This window comes from Bidens hawaiensis, unplaced genomic scaffold, assembly GCF_021521415.1.
Source record: "Bidens hawaiensis isolate Kalapana, Puna unplaced genomic scaffold, B.hawaiensis_p1.1 tig00013566_1, whole genome shotgun sequence".
Lineage (NCBI taxonomy): Eukaryota > Viridiplantae > Streptophyta > Magnoliopsida > Asterales > Asteraceae > Bidens > Bidens hawaiensis.
Window position 1 is genome coordinate 217,594 of NW_027492150.1, and position 22,474 is coordinate 240,067.

The following is a 22,474-nucleotide window of genomic DNA, read 5'->3' on the forward strand; positions in this document are numbered from 1 at the left end:
AAGTTGTGAAGTATCAAATGTAAAAAAGAGAACTTGTGTAGGTCTTGCTTAACTTAATAGTTTGAGGGATCAGGGATACCATATTAATAATTTGTAGATTTAATTCTGCAACTTGTTGAAACTTGTAGGTATCTTGTGTAACTTATTGAAACTTATGGGTACCTTGTGTAACTTGTTAAAACCTGTGGGTAACATATGCAAGAATTCCAAATAACAAGGACCAAAAGCATAATTTGCTCTATACTATTTGCATGTAGTGAGGAGATTAAAGACTGACATGTCAATGTCGAAGGCGACTTGAAGATATACACGGGCTCATTTTCAAGTAAGCATGTGGGTATTTGTCGGGCTTGTTTGGTTAACGATTGTTGTCGTTCTCGAAAATAACTGTTTTTCTCAAGTTGTTTGATTTCCATTCCACTCCCTTATTATCGACACGTGTATTCAGTATTCAAATCGTACTCTGACAGGTAATAACTCAAAATTTCAATTAAATCACATCAAATCCTAATAACGAATTAAATCACATCAAATCCTAATAACGAATTAGAATTTCAAGTTATTTGAAACTAATTTCTAATTTGATTTCGAATTTAAATAATTGAAACAGATTCACTTCAAATAACCTGAGTTCACATTATTTTATTTGCTTTTTGTTATATTGCATGGAGTGAGTTACGGTACAAATAAATTAACGTACTAAATTATACAAATAACTAGAGTAATTATAGTTTTAAAGTAGAGTAATTATGTTGTAAAAATAAAATCGTGTAATAATAATTACTCTAAGTCAAAAAATATAAAATAATAATAATTACTTAGTTGATAACATAATTACTGATGTGGGCCCAAGTATTGAAGACCGGGCTATTATGTTTCTGGAGGCCCAAGATCGCGCAACAAAGGGTGGCCCACGAAAACGGGCATAACTTGGCCCACGAAGCTCCGTTTCAGGCCCATTACCAGTCAAATCGAAGCTTGAGACGAGGAGCACGTTGTGGCTGTCTGAAGCCCAAAAACGACTCCTAAATAAAGTTATGAGCTTTTTATTGTTTTTTCAACACTTTTTATGTTTTTGTTTTTGGGTTTGTGTTTGGCTCATGGCCCATCTTAGGCCCATTTCGTATTTGAAACTCTATTTATATTATGTTGATGTAATCTGAAGAGATAGACTTGATTATTAATAAATTTGATTTTTCTCTTCATTTTCCCTAGAACTTTGGGTGGGATTTGGGGTTACTTGAAGTTCATCACGGGAATTCGTGGAATCAACGTGATTTGATCTTCGTTATCATTTTACCGCTGCATCAATTACTCAAATTATTTGTGCACTTCTCTTAATAAAGTCATTTGTATTTGATTTAAACCTTATTATATGGTATATGAGCTTTTGGGTTTTGTTTTTATTTTTTTGGATATTACATGTAACTAGAAATTGGTTTATTGATGCATTTATTTTTAATTTTGTTGTAAGTTTTATGAATTTTTTATAATACGGTTTATTCAAACAGACTTTAAATTTTATTTGAATTTGAGTTTGATTTTAAAACTTTCAAATTCGGAACAAACCGATTTTGATTCGATGAACATCTTTAGTATTAGTTGTAACATCACCAAAATTTTCATCTAAATTTGACAACTTAGGAAAGTTGAGGGATCAAAAATAATATCAAGACAAGTTATGAGAAAATATTAAATAAGGAAATTTAAGAAAAATAAGAAAATAAAAATATTTCCTAAGTTAAGTTTACTTACATGAAAGAAATTACATCCCACATTGGAAGATGTAAGAAAGTGGAAACATTCCACTAAGGTATAAATAAGGAAAAGATGGAATCCATCCCACATGGAAAGTGGTAAAGAAATAGAAGCTCTTTATAAGGAAGAGATTTTCCATAGTAATATTCTTTTATGAATATCATGCATCAAGCAATCCTAGCGGAGGGTGCTACACGCGCGCGCACGGGCTCGAGCGAGGACGATGGCGAAGGCGACGGCGACGGCGTTGGGCGCAATGTGGCGCTTTGATGGCGCACTTTGCACTTCGTACCGCCGCGAGCCGCCTTAGTATTTTTGGACAACGAGAATTAGACCAGAAGTGACAAGCTACAAAAGACAAGGGACTGAAAATGAAAAATAATATTCAAGGACCCATCGCCCTACGCGATGGGTCCAAGGAAACGGCCATTGCGTACCGCGATGGGCCGTGATGACGCATCACACAATATATTTTTACATCACAACTTAGAGTGAATGGTTGTGTGAACTCTGGTGACACGTGGCAGAACGTGTCAGATCACGTGGCGACACGTGGCAGACGTGTCAGGCCACGTGATGAGACCTCAGAAATGAGGCGGTCGCGATACGCGACGTAGGCGGAAAGGAGCCAATCGTGTACCGCGATGGGACACAAAATTAGCTATAAAAGGGGAGGCCATGAGCTCATTCTCTCTCACCCACATCCACTCTCTCTCTAGAATTACACTCTCTCTACCTCGGTTTGCGTACCGAACATCGTTTTGCGTGCCACCGACCCGACAATCATTACCTCGAAATCCGTGGGAAATACCCGGTGTGTTCCTCGAATTACGTGCACGACCCGGCGACCAAACGTTGCCTCGATTTGCGTGCCAAGGAAGGTTGATCAAAAGCGCCTCGATAGACGTGCATAAGAGTAGAAGTGCTGCCCGTATAAACGTAGGAATATCGAACTCCGAATACCCATGCGAGGTAGGGGTTCTGCCTAAGTTATTATTTTATTATTATAAATGGCTTAGACATAGTCGGAGGTATAGCCGAACCTTAATTACGATTAAGAATCATATAACTTTTCTTAAGTGAGGGTTATGTATTTCTTTAATATTAAGAAATATAATATTTAAAGAGTATAGTTAAATAATGTTTCTTATTGAAGAAGAAACTCAGTATAGATGTTTCTTCCTGAAGAAGAAACGTAGCATATGATTGGTAAAATAAAGAAGAGGACTAAATGTCCAAATGTTTTATATAAACAAATGATTTTATCAAGGTTGAAGTTATACCAAAATAGAGTAAAGGTCTAAAGCTATATCGATGATCTAGTTATTTATACAAATGTTATTCTCGTATTATAGGTCCGAGGTAACAAAACAAGAAGAAGGGAACAGAAAACAGGAATCAGTATCAGAAACTGATTATAAACAGAAAAGGTGAATACTTCCCAAACCTTTTATAATGAGTCTGAATGTTTGCATAGGATTTACGAATCCTTAAAAACTTTGTGTACAATAATAAGAAACGGACACTCTGATTAAGAGTATACATGTGTCTGGATCCATTCGTACATGGTGACTCGGCATTTCCCCGAGGCCATACATATCTTCAACATGCCTCTGAAGATCTACGGGACTGTTCAGAGAAATGATATTGTGTATATAATTAATTGTACATGATACTTAGGGTAATTTGATCCCAATTTAGTTGGGTGCCTAATGAGTAGTCACAAAGGTATTATTGTTGGTTTCACAAAGGTATTGAAAAGAGATTTTAGAGTCAGCGTTATTCACCAGCTTTGTGCTGACGTATTTTCCCACCCATGTTACAGGGAAACAAGAAAGATTAGAACATACAAGCAAGAAGGAATAGAAGATTGGAGTTATAGTCATTAGATGCTATCTGATGGCTCAGATATTTTATTTCAAAATATTACAAAGAGTTATGTTTTCTAAAGAAATGTATTTGAAACATTGAATGTGTATTATAACCCGAGAGTTTAATAAGTTTTCAATATAATAATATTTTATTAAAAGACTTCTGCTGAAATAATACCCGCAACTCTAATGTATTTACAAAACAGATACCAACTATTGGTCACACGCCTAGGCCGTAAGTCGGGGTGTTACATTAGTAATTGGTGGTAGGTGAACCAATGTAAATGAGCTAAAGATGAGTTTGAGCTTTATCCTAAAACTTGAGCTCTGTTCGTAGTAATATTCGTCTCAAATCAATGATAAAATATAAGATTTCTTTTTCCTTTTAAAATCCACTAAAGCATGGCAATGGTGAATTGGGAGCAACATCGGCTCAACTTATAATGGGTCTAAAACTCTAATGTAAAAATGTTCAATTTCAGGTGTGTGTGTGTGTCATGTCCACACTAGTAAACACTAAACCGTTGTGCATTGCAAAGGTGGATGATAATGGATGGAGAAAGGATTAGTTGGTGGCACCAACCCATCATAGTTATGTAGTTGATCGGTTTAAAGTTGTTAAACTATCTACTCTTCAAACTGTATCAAATTTAATACAAATCACATAACAAAATAGCAATACAACAATTAAATAAAGATAAGAAAATATTATAACTATTATAAATTAATGATAACCAATACAAACTTCTAAAATTTAAATAGAGAGAAGGATTATAATAAGAACCTTCAGTCGAAGTATTGCTTGTTGGTGTTGTCGTTGGGGATGTTCAGTATACAAATCTGACTCGCAAAAGTAATATTCGAATCAAATAAAAAATTTTAATTTGGTTTCTTTCAATATGTGTTTAACGTACACACACATATACATACATACATGCATACGTTTTGGAGCTATATTTTTGTAGTAGTATTTTCTATATACCTACTTTAGGTCTATATAAAAATCTTATTGGAAAATAAGCGAACCAATAGGGTACCAAACTAGTTGTTGACCTTTTTAGTTTCCTTCAACATTTCCTTGTGTAAGTCGATCCCACATTCTAAATTCCTAGTGTAAGTTGATCCCACATCCTAAATTCTTTTGTCTAACTTGAATACTTGATCCTACATTGCCTCCAATTTCAAATTCTTCAATTTCACCCCACCATGTTTCTTTGCCTACCTTGATCCTACATGCCTATCACATCACCTATAAAAGGAATAATTGTGTTCACACCACAAAAACAAATAAAAATAATAATAATAAATGGTCCAAATCATTCCGGTTACCGGTTTAATCAACCATATAAAAGAAAAAGAAGACATAGACATTTAGGGGGTGTTTGGGATTGCTTCTTAAAAGTGCTTATGGCTTTTTGGAGAGGCAAAATATCCAAAATGCCCCTCCAAAAGCACCTAAAAGCTCCAATTTAGGGGGTGTTTGGGATTGCTTCTTAAAAGTGCTTATGGCTTTTTGGAGAGGCAAAATATCCAAAATGCCCCTCCAAAAGGTGCTTTTGAATTGACATTTTGGATATTTTGCTTCTCAAAAAACCATAAGCACTTTTAAAAAGCAATCCTAAACATGCTCTTAATGTAGACTATGTCTATTGGCACACCCTTTACCTATTTACACACCCTCAATATAGTCCATATTGGTCAATATGGTCATATTGACCAATATGGACTATATTGAGGGTGTGTAAATAGGTAAAGGGTGTGCCAATATCATGACCCTTAATATATTTTTCCCAGTATTTTTAAAATAGTACACATAAGTGACATAATGTTAATATGCTATTGATATTTGTTTTGAGTAGGTATACTAGAGTAGGGTGGAGGGAAGACGTGCATATTTAATATTTATTTAAAAAGTTTTTTAAAAAATGCACATACGATAATAGAGCTCTTGATATTTTATCAATGACCAAGTGTTACCTGATGACGCCTCATACACCTCATACTTTATACGACCTTAATCTTCAATCAATCTATTATGCATGAGCAGTTATTGGATGACGCCTCAAGCACTTCACACTTTCTACAACCTTAATCTTCAGTCAACCCAATATGCATGAGCGCCAAAGAAAAAAAACCCTATGAGCACTAAAACATTAACGGCCTTAAGTATTCTTTTAGTGAGGTCCGTCAACTTTTCAACCAATTGGAATCATTAATTCATTTATATATATATGTATAAAGATATAATAATTGTGTTGTTAGTTAAACTGTTACGTGTTTTCTATAAAAAAGTTAGTAAAAGCTATCATGCTTACGCGACAATAAGTCAGTGACATGATGAAACGTTTTTAATTTTTTAATTACACAACAACAAATGTCTTATAGTTTTGGCTAATTTTTTAACACTTCTAAAATTTCCAATTTTTTAGTATATACTCTTTTCATTTTTTGTACTCGTAATCCATAACTTTTTATCTTTACAAATTTATCACATATCATTTTTAAATTTAAACCACAATAATTTTCGACTTTCAGTTTTGGTTCATTATGCTTTCATCTTTCAAGAATTTTCAATTTAATCTTATGACTTAATATGCTGCAACGCTTTTATGTATATATATTTTTTGCTCGTTTAACAGTCCTATTTCAATGCATGGATCCGAAACCGACTTAGTTATTCTTTTCTATGTTTTATGTTTCATCATTTACGTGCTAACACGTCGCAACGGCCGCACGCAGTTCAACGTTTTTACGCATACTTCTCATTCGGCTTTCTTAACGGTTAACGAAAGATACTAGCCGCAGGAAAGCAGGGGATGGTGACCGAAGGAGTGGTGGTGAGTTCATGTTTTGAAGAAACACTAACCGGACCCCGGGGCAGATTACTGGTAACCTGGGGGTTGGATAGCTGTTTCCCACGAGGGGTTAGACCCTTGGAAGATGGTTCTTCTGATAACCTGCAAAACAGACACCGTGAGCTCGTCACTGAGAAGGGGGGGGGGGGTTCCTCCTTGTGACCACCCTCCGGCGTGAGAATCAGACTAGATTGCTCTTTAAATATAAAAGTATATTAAGAGATTGCTAGAGCAGATATCAGGTATAATATGATGATAATGTAGTAAGATATGTTGTTGGATAATACCAGATGATCATACCATTTGGGGTATTTATAGCCGAAGGTAGGTTTCCAAGGAGGTATGGCCGGCTGCAACAGTGTTCCTGTTCATCAACAGTAGCCTACGCACGTGCCCTGCTGGTAGTTGGTGGGTAGGCAGCGGCTGATAGCGACCAGGCCTGCTGTATACTATTCCCTTTCCACCAACTGCCGGCTACGCACGTGGTATGACAGTAGTTGGTGAGTAGGCAGCGGCTTAATAGTGATACAGTACAGGAGCATGCTGCTCGCCATACTGTATCAGTGAGCTGTCGTATCCCTGATCAGATCTTTCGCCCATACCTCGTCAGGTACGGTGAAAGGTCCTTCAGTATAGACTGGCTTATTTGGGCGGGAGTATTCCCCCTCCCGCCTCTGTGCGGGATTGCTCCCGGCTTTGCTCATTCCTTCAGGTGACACTGAACGAGAGCTAAGTACCTAGTGCGTGTAGCCATGCTGCGCGGGTGGCCTTCCCTCATGGCTTGTATCCGAGGCTGCGGGAACAGGCGGAGTCCTTCACCATGGGAGGCATTTCCTGCGGGACCAGCTTGCATACTGCGCGTAAGGACGTCACGTCTCTGAGCATGGTTGGTCCTGCGGATCCAGTTGGTCTCTGCGCAGACGTCCCTGTTTAAGGTGAGTCTTGCGGGTCCAACTGGGCTCTGCTGGGACCTACCTCTTCAAGTCCCCCCAGTCCAATGTTCTTCTCATGCGTGTTTAATAAAGTGAGGTGAACTTTTGGACTTAAGCAAAGGGTTTTGTAAGGTTTTCCATGGGAAGTCCTTGTCACTTGCAGAAATGCCCGAGTTTCCTGCTTGGTCTTTGGGTATGATGCGGGTAGGTCTGTAACCTCCTCGCAAGTCAGGAGCATTGAGTCCCAGTTGTGTGGATTCTCCATGAGGTTTTGGTAGTTTTGAACATAGTGATCAATTATGTTAAAACCACCAATTCCATCCTGGCGCTTCAAACAACGTAGTTCTCAACGTTCCCGCTATGCGGGGATGTTATTTCCGTTTCCGCAAGCATTGCCCAGAAGATCCTTCCTGGTTTCAATTCCCAGCGGAGCGCTAGGTATGTGAAGGGTTTTGCCTTAACACTGTACCAGCGCTCGTCTTACGGTTACTTTACTTCCAAGGTTTACTTGGCTTCAATTCCCTGCGGGTGCTAGGTATGTGAAGGGTTTTGCCTTTACACTGTACCCGCATCCGTCTAACGGTTACTTGTTTGCCAAGGTTTACTTGGCTTCAATTCCCTGCGGGTGCTAGGTATGTGAAGGGTTTTGCCTTTACACTGTACCCGCATCCGTCTAACGGTTACTTGTTTGCCAAGGTTTACTTGGCTTCAATTCCCTGCGGGTGCTAGGTATGTGAAGGGTTTTGCCTTTACACTGTACCCGCATCCGTCTAACGGTTACTTGTTTGCCAAGGTTTACTTGGCTTCAATTCCCTGCGGGTGCTAGGTATGTGAAGGGTTTTGCCTTTACACTGTACCCGCATCCGTCTAACGGTTACTTGTTTGCCAAGGGGTAAGGGGTATTTTCCCGCTTACTTTTTAATATTTTTTAAATTTTGAATTTTGAAATTCGAAGAGTTGGTGGAAAGATAAGAACAGTCCAAACCTCTGAAACGTCGTGCGACGGTTTCTTCTGACTGTCAGGACGTGCAGGAAGTTATGGTGACGTGACAGAACATGGTCATTCCAGTCGCTTTTTCAGGCGCGTGGGCGTGATTTTTCAGGCGCGTGGCCGCGAAATTACTGGCACACGTCCTTTCAACAGCTGTTGCCAGCCTGCTTTTTGCCACGTGTCATAGTTTCATTGCACCTTTGATTTCTCTCTCCTCCGCATTAAATTCACCGCATTAATTGCGATTACTATATAAAGGGGAAGAGGGTTATTTGTAATTCACACTTTCACCTTTCTTCTTCTTCTTCTTCTTAGTGATTTCCGGCAAATACTCCCCTTTTTCAGGCAAGCATTTTCCCGAAATCACTTCTCTTTCTGTAAAAATGTCTTCTCATGATGCCGACGATCAGAAGACTGCTGGCGAGTGCCAGTGTTCTCTTCCTGTCGATCTGTACCAGTATATCGTCAGGAAGTTCATGCTCGAGTCTCTCGAGCCTGAGTTTCCTGAACCCCACCATACTGTGTACGATGCCCCTAGTGGCAAGATCGGGGTTTATGCTGCATTCTTTATCTACGGGAACCTTAGGTTCCCGTTGACAAAGTTTGTGTACCGTGTTCTTGAGAGGCACAGCGTTCATTTGACCGAGCTGCACCCCATGGCGATCGCCAAGATTCGTCATTTTGAGTGGGTGTGCCGGATTCTGGGCATCGAGCCCCATGTGGACCGCCTGATGACCTTCTACACTTGGAGGTGCATCCAGGGGTGGTACAGTCTTACAACCCGGATTAAGGGTTTAAAGATTTGTACCACCGAGCGGAGTCTTCGCTCGTGGAGAAGAGAGTTCTTCTTCATATCCGCTCGCGCCATCCCCATTGCCATGAAGTTCAAGAACGGCCAGGCACTTCAGAGCCTTCACGCCCTCAACTACGAGGAGGCGGAATGGTTCTCGAAGATATCCCGGGTCCAATCCCCGGTTTTCCGTTTTCCGGAGTCAGCGATGGTAATGCTGGGGATGAGCCGAGTGTGGAAGGCGGCGAATGCGCAGAAGGTTCTGATTGTCCTTGAATATGGTTCGAACTCTGTCCCTTATGGTATGTCTTGTTTCTTTTTGTTGATTTTGACTTTTTTCTAACTTTCCTGTTTATTTCAGAGGGGAACGACCTACAGTCGCTCCTGAATCCGCGGGAGGAAGATGGTCCCGCACGGATGGGTACTCGTGCTGTGGACGAGAACGAGTTGCCCATCCTAGAGCAAACTGCGAGTCGGTTCGTGGAGGTTTACCCGCCGGGTCAAGAGATCCTGAGCCACCGACGGCCTGGTAAGCCTATCTTCTACCCTGAACCCCTCAATGCTGTGCCTGCTGCTGGAGTTCTTGACATTTCTTCTTCTGAGGAATCCGCAGAAGGTCCTCCGTTGGTGCGGAAGAAAAAGACTGCTGCCGGCGTGAAGGGGAAGGAGAAGGCCACAGCTGATCCAGTGGTTCTATCTGACACGGAGTCAGATAGTGAAGAGGTGGCGGGGAAGCCCGGTGGTGAGAAGACCACTGCTCCGGAGGCTACGACCGTTACCTCCGGAGAACCAACGAAGACGACGGTGACCGGTACCAAGAGGCCGGCTCCATCGGGTTCCTCCCCGCCCGTCCGTACGTTCAGGGTCAAGAAAACCCGTAAGTATAATCATAATGCCTTTGTAGATTTGTCAATAATTTTCTTTTTAACACTTTCTTCTTTGTGCAGGCGTGGATGTTGGCGCAATCCTGGGTGAAACGCAGGGGAGTACTTCCTCGCCAATGATGGTAGGCTCGGTCAGCCTTCCTGAGGCGTCGACCCAGTCGCCTGCGCTTGCATCCGCTGGTCCAGTTGGTCGCTCCGTCGAACCAACTGTTCCGGCCGAGATGACTTCACCGCCGGCCGTGAGTGCGATTTTTACAGCATCCTTCACGGAACCGGCGGTTACTGCTGCTTTTAAGGAGGCGGCGACCGCGGCGGAGACAACGTCGGCGACCACGGCGGCTGCCACCATGCCCGCGCCACCGGCACCAATGGCCGGACCATCAGGTACGCGCAGGGCTTCACGCCGATCTTTGCCACCTTCCCGTCTGCCTGACCTGTTGGATGGATTTCCTTTAGGTTCAGGTGATGGGTTTGGCGGCTACCGGCCTGTCATTGACCCTACAGGTGCGTAGGGTTCCTTTCTTTTTCCCTTATGTTTTTCATCATCTTTTCCTTACTGCTTTTGTCTCTTTTGCAGTGTCGGATTCCAATGAAGTGTATGTTCCTCGATGGAACATACGCCGAGGAACAACCCTTCGCACACCCGTGGAGTGCGTGGACTGGGCTCGCCACGCTGCTCCTCCGGGCGCGTTGGGGGAAGCCATGGTTAGCTACCAGGAGGGTAGGCTAACTAATGAGCTTCGGGTTCTCCAGGCCCGGATGCAGCCGCGCGTCGAGCTGCTTTGTCGTGAAAACGACAAGTTGAAAGCAGCTCACGCCAAGGACATATCTGAGGCGCGTGCTCTTCGGGAGGAGAACCAACAGCTGGCGGCAGCTGCCGCCGACAAGGAGAAGGCCTTCAAGGCCCTCGAGGTTGAAGTTCAGGCGCGACTGGAGGCCCGCTCCAAGGCTGCCCAAGCTGTGAATGAACAGCTTCGGTTGGCCAGGGAGACTGCGCGAAACGCAACCGAGAGGGCTGCCAAGGCTGAAGCCGTTGCTGAGCCTTTGCGTGTGGAGAATGAGCAGCTTAAATGCAAATTAAAGGCTCTTCAGCATGCTCATGACGCCTTGGCAATGGAAGATGCCAAGAAGCTGCAAGAGATTCTTGACCAGAGGGGGGTGCTTGACCAAACCGAGCGGAAGCTTAAGGGCGTCGAAGAGGCTGCCGCAAAGGAAGTATTACTTGCCAATCTGAACCAAAGCGAAGCCGAACGCGCCCGTGACGAAGTGCAAGCTACCCTCCAATGGCTACTTCGAGAAGCGTTGCCTCAGGTATGTTTAGATTTATCTTTACGCATTTCTTTTGTAAGAAAAGGTTCTAATACTTGTGTTTTCTTTGTAGGTTGTGCGTCGGGTCTTTTCAGAGACCTCTTACGATGATGCTATGACCGCAGCCCTCAACGCTTCTCATGATGATGGGGAAAAGGCCGGCTTCATGCTTGGTCTAGGGTTTGTTGAGAAAGGCGTCCCGCCTTCCAACTTCCCTTTGTTCAATGTGGATACTGAAGCCATTTATGACCAAGCATTGAACCAATACGCCGCCTTCCCGCATCCAGTGGTGGAGAAGGTGGACGAAGTAGCTGCTGCTGATGATGGGTTAGCTGTCCTCAAAGCGTTCCTCGAACCACCCCGCTCTGACGGAGCGGGTCCAAGTGGTAGCGGCCCTGAGGCTTGATCCTGAAGATCCCTTCCCATTGCTAAGACTTGTATAGTTTTTTATTTTCTTTTAGGCGGGTAGTTACCCGGCCATTCTTGTAATATATTCTTGAAATATTAATCTTTTTGCGTATAAGATTGTTATTTCCTTCTTTGGGTTCCTTGCTTTATAAACTTATGACTTGCATACTTAGTTTAAATTAGCAATTTTCCAAGTGTTTAGAATAAGAACCTTTGAACGTGGTTGATAGTGGGTTAAAGTTTCGCTTCCTCCTTCGTGATTGTGCGGGTAGAACCGTCACTTGCACTTGGTAGGATGGCTAAACTTTAACTTTTATCTAACCTGCGTGCTGGTTTTTCTTACTTTTTGAGGATAAGTTAACCTTTGAACGTGGTTGATAATAGGTGTGAAGTTTTGCTTCCTCTTTCGTGATCGTGCGGGTAGAACCGTCACTTGCACTTAGTAGGATGGCAAAACTTTACCCTTATCTGACCTGCGTGTAGGTTTTTCTTACCTTTTGAGGATAAGTTAACCTTTGAACGTGGTTGATAATAGGTGTGAAGTTTTGCTTCCTCTTTCGTGATTGTGCGGGTAGAACCGTCACTTGCACTTAGTAGGATGGCAAAACTTTACCCTTATCTGACCTGCGTGTAGGTTTTTCTTACCTTTTGAGGATAAGTTAACCTTTGAATGTGGTTGATAATAGGTGTGAAGTTTTGCTTCCTCTTTCGTGATTGTGCGGGTAGAACCGTCACTTGCACTTAGTAGGATGGCAAAACTTTACCCTTATCTGACCTGCGTGTAGGTTTGCCACGTTATTGGGTTCGTGCGGGTAAGACCGCCTTCCCACGCAACGACTTCACGTAATGTGAATGCCGTCACCAGTGTTGGATAGTTTTAACCGTTCGACGCGCGGTTGTTGATAGGTTATTATTCAGTTTCGTTAATGATTCATGCGGATAGACCGGCACTTTAATTTTTGGGTGCTGAACTTTTTCCCCTTCAACTGACCTGCATGAAGGTTTGTCACGTTATTGGGTTCGTGCGGGTAGGACCGCCTTCCCATGCAATGACTTCACGTAATTATGCGGTGAAAACCGGCATATTAGTGTCCAGAAAAGTATTAAATGTAAAATCATCAGCTTCGATATTCTTAAGAGAATCATTTCCATTAGAAGTGGCTCTTGGCCTTTTCTTTACAAATTGGAATTGATTTACATGCAAAATGTGTAAATGAGCTCCCTTCCTTGTTGGGATGGGAGTGCCATCGAGCCGATACGCACCTGGTTCGGGATCTCGTTCTTTACGCAGCATGTAGTCTCGATTTTGAAGCTGGAATTGATTCGTGTTTTCCCCAGCTGGGGTTCTATACGCACCCGCCTGCTCAGCCTTTATTACGCCACGAGGTGCGCGAGCGTCCCATCTCTGACAAATGCTTCGACCATATCTTTTACATCTATGCATTCTTCAGTGTTGTGGCCCTTTGTCTTGTGAAAGTCACAGTATTTGCTCCGATCTGCATCGTGACGATGTCGGATTATTGGCGGTTTTGGCCATGGGAGCCCTTCAGTGGCGAATATCTCAGTGACGCTTTTGGTGAGTGGCGTCCATCTGGAGTTCCGTTGCGACTGTACATTATCCCTTCCGCCCAACCGATTTTGCAAGCCGGATGAGGTGTCAAAGTTTACCCTTGACTGCCAGATGCCTAGCTTTCGTTTTTTATTTAATCGGGCGGTGAGGACGTTGTCTTCTCTCGTCCTCTGGGTGTAGAGGTTTGTGCTCTGTGGGAGATCTCTACCCAGTTGCTTCTCTGTTTCCGCATAGCGTTTTGCTGCTGTCATGATGCCATCCCATGTGGATGGCATGCCATCTTTACCCGTTAGGGTGCGGATGAGCTCTGGGTCATGTGCGCCCTGGATGAAGGCAGCGCGAACAAGATCTTCACTGATATTGCCCAAACTTAGCTTCTTTGAGTTGAAGCGAGTGATGAAGTTTGGCAGAGATTCGTCTTCCTCTCGTATGCATTTGAGGATTGTCCATTGCTCCTCGGTATACTTCCGTTGCTGGCTGAAGTGTTGGCTAAACTTTTGTTGGAAGTCTGCCCAGTCGTAGATGTGGTTGACCGGTAGACGATCGAACCATGCTCTAGCAGCCCCAACCAGCGTCATTTGGAACATGTAACACCACGTGGGTTCCGTCCAATTGCTGACGGTTGCCCCTGCTATGAACCTATTCAAATGATCGTCTGGATCAGATATACCGTCATATGTGCCTATGTTGGGCATTTGTTTGGCACTCTTTGGGGCGATTGCTTCAGCAATGTCCCTTGCAAATTTGGACGTTCCTGCATTTGCAACGTTTGGTCTGAACGTTTTAGAGAAGTCTCGTGGACTTCCTCCTGTGCTTTTTGGTTTGAAGGCTTGTCCAAAATGCCTTTTCGGTTGGGATTCCGTTTCCTTATGCTTCCCTTTTGCCCTATGGCGAGGGTTCGCGTCGGAGTCGGATTCCTCCGATTCATCCTCCCAGTATTCGAATTCGTCGGCCTGTTGCACGGAACGCAAGCGTTCGTCCAACTCAGTCTGGAATTCCTTTTGTCGTGCCTCCGCCCATGCCTTAACTTCATCGAGAGTTTGGCGGGGGAGTCTTCGTTTCTCAACCTGGGTATCAGTGGATCCCAGTAGGCGATCATTTACTGCACTTGCCCCAACTTTGGTAAGTGGGGTAGTGTTCGTAAAATTTACTTCGCTTGCCCCGGCTTCGGTAGCCGGGGTAGTGTTCGTAAAAACTGTGTTGCCGGTATTCCCCCTAGTAGCAGGGGTTATGGTTACCGGAATTTCTCTAACCATCTTTGTAGAAGTTTGAAAAAACTGGAGAAAAATAAAGTTCTAGCTTTATGCACGGATGGCGCCAATGAAGAAACACTAACCGGACCCCGGGGCAGATTACTGGTAACCTGGGGGTTGGATAGCTGTTTCCCACGAGGGGTTAGACCCTTGGAAGATGGTTCTTCTGATAACCTGCAAAACAGACACCGTGAGCTCGTCACTGAGAAGGGGGGGGGGGTTCCTCCTTGTGACCACCCTCCGGCGTGAGAATCAGACTAGATTGCTCTTTAAATATAAAAGTATATTAAGAGATTGCTAGAGCAGATATCAGGTATAATATGATGATAATGTAGTAAGATATGTTGTTGGATAATACCAGATGATCATACCATTTGGGGTATTTATAGCCGAAGGTAGGTTTCCAAGGAGGTATGGCCGGCTGCAACAGTGTTCCTGTTCATCAACACTAGCCTACGCACGTGCCCTGCTGGTAGTTGGTGGGTAGGCAGCGGCTGATAGCGACCAGGCCTGCTGTATACTATTCCCTTTCCACCAACTGCCGGCTACGCACGTGGTATGACAGTAGTTGGTGAGTAGGCAGCGGCTTAATAGTGATACAGTACAGGAGCATGCTGCTCGCCATACTGTATCAGTGAGCTGTCGTATCCCTGATCAGATCTTTCGCCCATACCTCGTCAGGTACGGTGAAAGGTCCTTCAGTATAGACTGGCTTATTTGGGCGGGAGTATTCCCCCTCCCGCCTCTGTGCGGGATTGCTCCCGGCTTTGCTCATTCCTTCAGGTGACACTGAACGAGAGCTAAGTACCTAGTGCGTGTAGCCATGCTGCGCGGGTGGCCTTCCCTCATGGCTTGTATCCGAGGCTGCGGGAACAGGCGGAGTCCTTCACCATGGGAGGCATTTCCTGCGGGACCAGCTTGCATACTGCGCGTAAGGACGTCACGTCTCTGAGCATGGTTGGTCCTGCGGATCCAGTTGGTCTCTGCGCAGACGTCCCTGTTTAAGGTGAGTCTTGCGGGTCCAACTGGGCTCTGCTGGGACCTACCTCTTCATGTTTTAAAGTGGAGTTGATGCGAAATTCATATCTGATAATTTTTGTTTTTGTATTGAATCATAACTAATAAGTGTATATTTGAAAGTGACAAAATGTTTTTAAATCTATTATAATTACATATTTTATATAAAACCATTCGATTCATAAATCAAGTCTAACATATCAAAATTGTAATTATTTTCATTGTCAACTTAAAGTAATTTAACTACATACAATAACTAGATCAAATAACGGTTTTATATCCTGTAATAACGTGTGATGTTGATACAAATTTCATAACAATTCTAAAAATACAATTAAAAAATTAAAAGGGGGTGACGGCGCAGCTTGTTGCCCGCTTACCTGCCTTTTTATTGTAATTGGAACTATTTTTAATATAAAGTTATCGTAACTTTCTATATAATTAAAAAATCGTTTTTGTTATACCATTTCGAGTTAATGGCTAAGAACAACTAATCTATTTTTGTTTTCATGTTACTTTTGACACCACTACTTTTTCATATAAACTAATCTCACCACTTTTGTGAAAAGGAAAAAGCGAACACTAATTAATATTTATTATTGCCTTTAAAAAAAAGTATTTATTATTGATCCATCACTACACTAAATGATCCTAAAGGTAGGAGGCTTATGCTATTTGAAAAAGATTAAAGTTTCATTCTTACTTAGGCTAAGTGTAATGAGGTTTGGTTGAGCCCTAAGTGATTCAATCAAAACCCGATACGTAAGCGATGATATGATCCTGGATCAAGCCCTATAAGGTGTAGTGGGGCTTGATTGATCGACCCCTAAATATTTAATCCATCCCATGCTCAAAGGCTTGTTCAAGCCCCGTGGTCCAGACCACTTGGGCCGTCCGAGTCCCGGTTCACTCGTGTGGTGTAGTGGTGCGTGCAAGACACCTAGGCACCCACCTAGATCACCCCCCCCACCCCGGGTCCACCCCCACTACCCTTGCCCTTAGTGTCATTTTTAGTGCATTAAGGCAATGAAGGATTTAAGCCATGCATTGTGTAGATTTATCATTATCATACTCATCATCATGATAATGATAACTTGTGTAAATGTTGTCACTTTGAATCTCGAGCCTCGTGATTTACGTCCAACATTGTCTTACGTCAGAGAGTCTACCTTTGTGGTGGCCCAATGACTTTTAAGTGGCAGCCAACTTTATTGCTTCAAGGGGAACGTACAAGTCAAACTCTAAAGCCAATATATGCCCGATTAAGCTAGACAATATAATCTGACTAGAGTAGGACAAAATGAGTTTTAAATTTAAAGAGTGCGTTAACCTAACACACGAGAGTTGCTCTTAATAATAATAATAATAAAGGTCTGCTGAAGTGGGTGGGGTTCAGTCCTGTGTGGGAGCCACAGTGATATTAATATATTGTCATGGTCCTTTCGAAACTACACACATATTATTCAAACAAACACGACTCCAATTGGAGTTGTGCAGTTGTGCAGTGTGAAGCAAACAAACGTGTTACACTCGCCGCCTAACTCAACGATTCAAGGGTGGCTTATGAGAATCAGTTCACTGATTCATCCATAAATTTAAATAAATTGATTATTAATTTGGGTTTTATTACAATCATGAATTCGTTGATTATTGGCTCTCTTTCTTACAATCTTTCTTCTTCTTCTTCTTATCGGAGGTTACAATATTCATCTTCTTCAGCTGTATCAACAGGTACTCTTGATTTTATTATCAATCTGTTCATTTCTTCACATGGGTTTTGTAATTTAGTGAATTTGATTTCTAGGTCTTGTATAGATTTGATTAATATTATGTGTACTGTATTCAGCACCCACTTTTCTTGAAATTTGGTACTGGTGTTTTCATATAGAGATGAGCATTTGGTAACGAGTATTCGTACTGATAGATTCGGTACGGTATCCGGGATCTATTTTTCTAGAAATCTAGTTTAGTGAATTTGATTTGTGGGTTTTGTATAGATTTGATTAATATTTTGTATACTGTATTCTGTACCCACTTTTCTTGAAATTCGGTATTGGTGTATGAACATTTTATAATGAGTATCGGTACCGATAGATTTTATACGGTATTCGGGATCTATTTTTCTAGAAATTCAGGCTTGAAAAAATCATGAGTGTTTGATGTTTCTTATGAAATTTGTCTTACTGAGTCATTCATGATATTGTTTGTTTGTTATTCACATGGGAATTTGTACTTTTGATGTGTCACATGTCACATTGTTTAAAAGTAGGTAACTTTGTATGAATTCCCAGTCTATAATTGGTAACAATATATATTAGGGACCCATATGTATCAATTTTATTTTGAAGAATGTGAAAAGTGTATTTCATTACCTGTGACTGTTGTCTTACATTAGGGGTGTAAACGAGCAGATCGTTTTCACATACGAGAGTTTTAGCGTGGCTCTTTTCGTAAAGCTCAGCCTTGGCTCGTGAGTCGTTTTTTCTAGCTCGAGCTCGGCTCGTTTATTATTTATTAATTACTTTATATATGTTTTTAATTATCTTTAGATATTTTGATTAATATCTTAACAAGCCTAAGTTCAGCTCGAGCTCGTGTGCAGTACCTTAAACGAGCCAAAGCCTGGCTTTAACTCGGGAAGGAGTTAAAACTTATAAATACTTTAGGTTCATTAAGGCTTGACGAGCCTAAACGATCTTCTCATACAAGAAGCTCGGGCTCGATAACTCGATAAGGTTCAGCTTGTTTTGAGTTTTTTATTGATCTGATATCGAGTAGCTTGCAGGCAACTCGGCTCGTTCGCAACCCTAATTTTATGTTTAATACAAAAGGCAGTTAATTCACAAGAATCTATATAACACAATTTTAAATGCTAATGTTTGTATCAAGTTAAAAATTTTTAGAAACTTGATTAAACTTTCATAACTTGTTCTTGAAATTTTCTACTCTTTAGGTTGTTATCAAGTATCATTAAGAGCATCAAAGCAAAAACGAATCATCCGATCTCAATCGAGTTCTCTGAGATGCAATTTTGGCAGATTAAACGAAAGTCTCCAACTTTCTCACAAATTAAACACAAAACGCGTTGCGAGTGCGATTTCTGATCAACAGCCTGTTAGTCCTGATCCTACAAGCCCTCAACAATCAGTATCAAGTGCTTTAGATGCTTTTTATAGGTTTTCAAGACCTCACACAGTTATTGGAACTGTAAGATTCTTACTTTGCAAACGTTTCAAAGTAAAATTACCATTTTGCCCTTTGTAATGTTACAGAGATTAACTTATATTTCATCTTTTCGAGCAGGCGTCGAGCATAGTTTCGGTTTCACTTCTTGCGGTTCAAAAGCTTTCGGATTTTTCTCCATTATTCCTCATTGGTGTTTTGGAGGTTATTTAACTTTTAAACACTTTCATAATTGAGTAATTAATTTTTAATTATTATTATTTTTAAAATTCTTTTTACGTTGAATTTTCAGGCTATTGTTGCTGCCTTCTTTATGAATATATATATTGTTGGCTTGAATCAATTATCTGATATAGAAATAGACAAGGTATTCTTTTTCACCTAATATTTGTCTTCAAGATTGAATGATGCAACTTGCATTATTATTATTATTATTATAATTTTCAGGTTAACAAGCCGTATCTTCCATTGGCATCGGGAGAATATTCTGTTAAAACTGGTATCATAATCGTGTCCTCATTCGCAGTCATGGTAAAATGAATTTTATTTTATATATTATTCACAATGTTTACTATTAAATACGCGATATTATAAACTTAGTGACTTACATTACAGAGTTTTTGGCTTGGATGGATGGTTGGTTCATGGCCTTTATTTTGGGCACTTTTCATAAGTTTTATTCTTGGGACTGCATATTCAATCAATGTGAGTTTCTGTTTTAGCACATATTGTTTGACTTTTGTGGTCAAATCAATCATATTTAGATTATTATCATTATTTTGCCTCTAAAATTGGGTAGTTAAAAAGATGCATTGTATTATTTATAAACATGGGCCACATGGCTCCCACGGTTATATCAAATCAATATAAATTTGCATAATTGCATGCGCTTTCTAATCAAATTGACTTTTTTGGAATAAGAAATGTCACTGTTAACTGATATTTAAATTTAACATTTTTTTAATTTGGTTTCAATTTCATGAAAGCAATAATGCGACTATGCGTTTTTAGGAATTTAATATGTATATACAAAATTAATATTAATACATTTATTTAGTTTTTAAAATTATCCTCACTCTCTTCAAATCTTAATACACAATTGTATCTTTATGCATTTCGTTGTTAGTTTATAAGCATTGCTTTCTAAGACACGTATAAATGTTAGGTGCCGATGCTGAGATGGAAGCGGTTTGCTCTTGTGGCAGCAATGTGCATTTTAGCTGTAAGAGCTGTAATAGTTCAAATTGCATTTTACCTACACATTCAGGTTTTTTTTTTACCATCTCCAGTCTCCTTCTACTTAAAATAATAATAATAATAATAATAATAATAATATTAATAATAATAGTAATAATTATAATAATAATAATAATAACAACAAAAATAGTAATGATCTATATAGTTGCTTAAAATAATTTAAGAGGTTGTGTGCATCAATTATACACTTTGGACAACTTTCAACCTGTCTTGACTCGTTCAACCCGTTGGACATTTTAGCTATTTTTGTTTTGACCTGTTTGAGATCCAAAAAACCAAATTGACCTGTCTATAAGTAAATGGGTCAAAATTTTCACCTCTAAATGTCATTAGGGGTGTAAATGAGCCTTGCCGAACCCTAGCTCGACTTGGACTTACTAGATCTCGAGCTTGGTTCGTTTCAAGCTCTTTTTGTAAATCTTAAGCTCAGCTCGTGACTAGTTTTTCAAGCTCAAGCTTGGCTAATTTATTATTAATTTATAATTTTTTATGCATTTATAATTGTTTTTTATGCATCTTTTACTTGTATTTTTATATATAACATAATATATATTATTTTTTTGTCACACTTTTATACCTAATAATTACTATTATATAAATCTATTTTCAATATATTCAATATAAATTCCATAAATAACAGGCTTGTTAAGGCTCACGATCCAGCTCATTTATTAACAAGCTAACTTTTAGACTCGAGCTCGTTTAATATCGGCTCAGTTCAAGCTTTCAACAAGCCGATCTCGAGTAGCTCATGAGTGCCTTAGGCCTTAGCTCGTTTACTCCCTTAAATGTCGTTAACTAACCTATTAAATTTGTAGACTTTTGTGACTCGCCGTGTTCCCAAAACCGGTGATATTTGCAACTGGATTTATGAGTTTCTTCTCTGTTGTAATAGCACTGTTTAAGGTAAAACTCTTTTATTCATTAACAACCAATTACTCATAATTAACAGATGGTTTCGCTAAGTAATCATGATAATTACAAATCATGTATTAATGACAGGACATACCCGACTTTGTTGGAGACAAGATATTTGAAATTCAATCGTTTACGGTCCGCTTGGGTCAAAAGCGGGTTAGTCATACGCTTTTTTAATACAAGTTTTTAGAAAACCGAAAACTGCAGCTAATTATGTGAAGTCAATATGTTGACTTTTTCTTACAGGTGTTTTGGATTTGTATTTTATTGCTTGAAGTGGCTTATGCTGTTGCTATTTTAGTCGGTGCATCATCTACCATCCTTTGGAGCAGATACATAACGGTATTATTAAGTTTTTGATTTTATGAGGTCAAACTTATGTGCCTTTGAATTTAAATCGGTATAGAGTTGTTTAAATGCCGTACTTGTTTTGGTTTAGTTACAGTTATCCAAAATTTTCTCGTACCCATTTCGGTTTTGAAGTTTAAAATCAGTCAAGAGTCATCGGTTTGACTTAAAAGTCAACAGTGGTACTTCTGTTTTAATAACAGTGTATTTTGTTTTAATAATTTAGGTATTGGGTCATGCGATTCTTGGTCTAATACTTTGGGGTCGCGCTAAATCAACGGATCTTGAAAGCAAATCTGCTATAACCTCGTTTTACATGTTCATATGGCAGGTAACATTTTTTAAAAAGTTTAAAGTATGCAACAAAAAATATTGTAGTTTTAGTACAACTTATTATTATTATTATTATTATTATTATTATTATTATTATTATTGCAGTTGTTTTATGTTGAGTTCTTGCTGATACCGCTTGTGAGGTGATCTGAAAAAAAAAATGATGGCGCGTGGGGCCGACTTGTTTGTGCTCATTTGTTCTAGTTTTGGCATCAACTGTTGGAAGAGTTAGGTTAGGGATTCAGGGTTAGATAGTTAAGACTTATTAACAATTATTTTTATTTTATGTTTAGTAGATTTGATGTTACAAAAGATGTTATTACTTATTTGCGTTATATATTTGGATTCTGCTATGTTTTTTATCTACTGTTAAAGCTGAAAATTACAATTTAGTACCTTTAGAGAAACATTTGTCTTGCCACTGTTTATGCCTGTGTCACATCTATTGTCATGACCATATTATTTATTGTAGATGTCTTGAAAAGATTTAGTTATCTTGTTATCTTTCCCCTAAAAATGTTATGTTTACAATTATAATTAAAAGTATAATTTTAATTGTTATTATTTTAGTTTTTATGTAAATAAAATAATCAATCATTAACTTTTGTTACTTTTGAAAATTTGTTTACTTCTATTAATTTTGTAAACTAACCGTGATGAATTTAACAAATGAATAGAGGTGCACAAATTGGGTCTTTTTAATACCTGGTTCCAGGTATGGAACCGGGAATTTGAAATTCGGGTATTAGCAATAATCGGGTCGGGTTCAAGGTCGGGTATTGTCTCTAAAAACCATAC

The 22,474-nt window shown here is 40.2% G+C and overlaps 1 pseudogene across 1 annotated transcript; it reads left to right on the top strand.

Moving 5' to 3' along the window:
- The first annotated feature begins 17,264 nt into the window (after positions 1 to 17,264).
- LOC143544400 (homogentisate phytyltransferase 1, chloroplastic-like) lies at positions 17,265 to 21,838 on the top strand (annotated as a pseudogene). Its single transcript, XR_013137248.1, has 12 exons — positions 17,265 to 17,368; positions 18,591 to 18,844; positions 18,941 to 19,024; positions 19,113 to 19,187; positions 19,268 to 19,351; positions 19,436 to 19,525; positions 19,986 to 20,087; positions 20,896 to 20,983; positions 21,080 to 21,151; positions 21,242 to 21,337; positions 21,570 to 21,674; positions 21,782 to 21,838. The product of XR_013137248.1 is annotated as a homogentisate phytyltransferase 1, chloroplastic-like (transcript).
- The last annotated feature ends 636 nt before the right edge of the window (positions 21,839 to 22,474 follow it).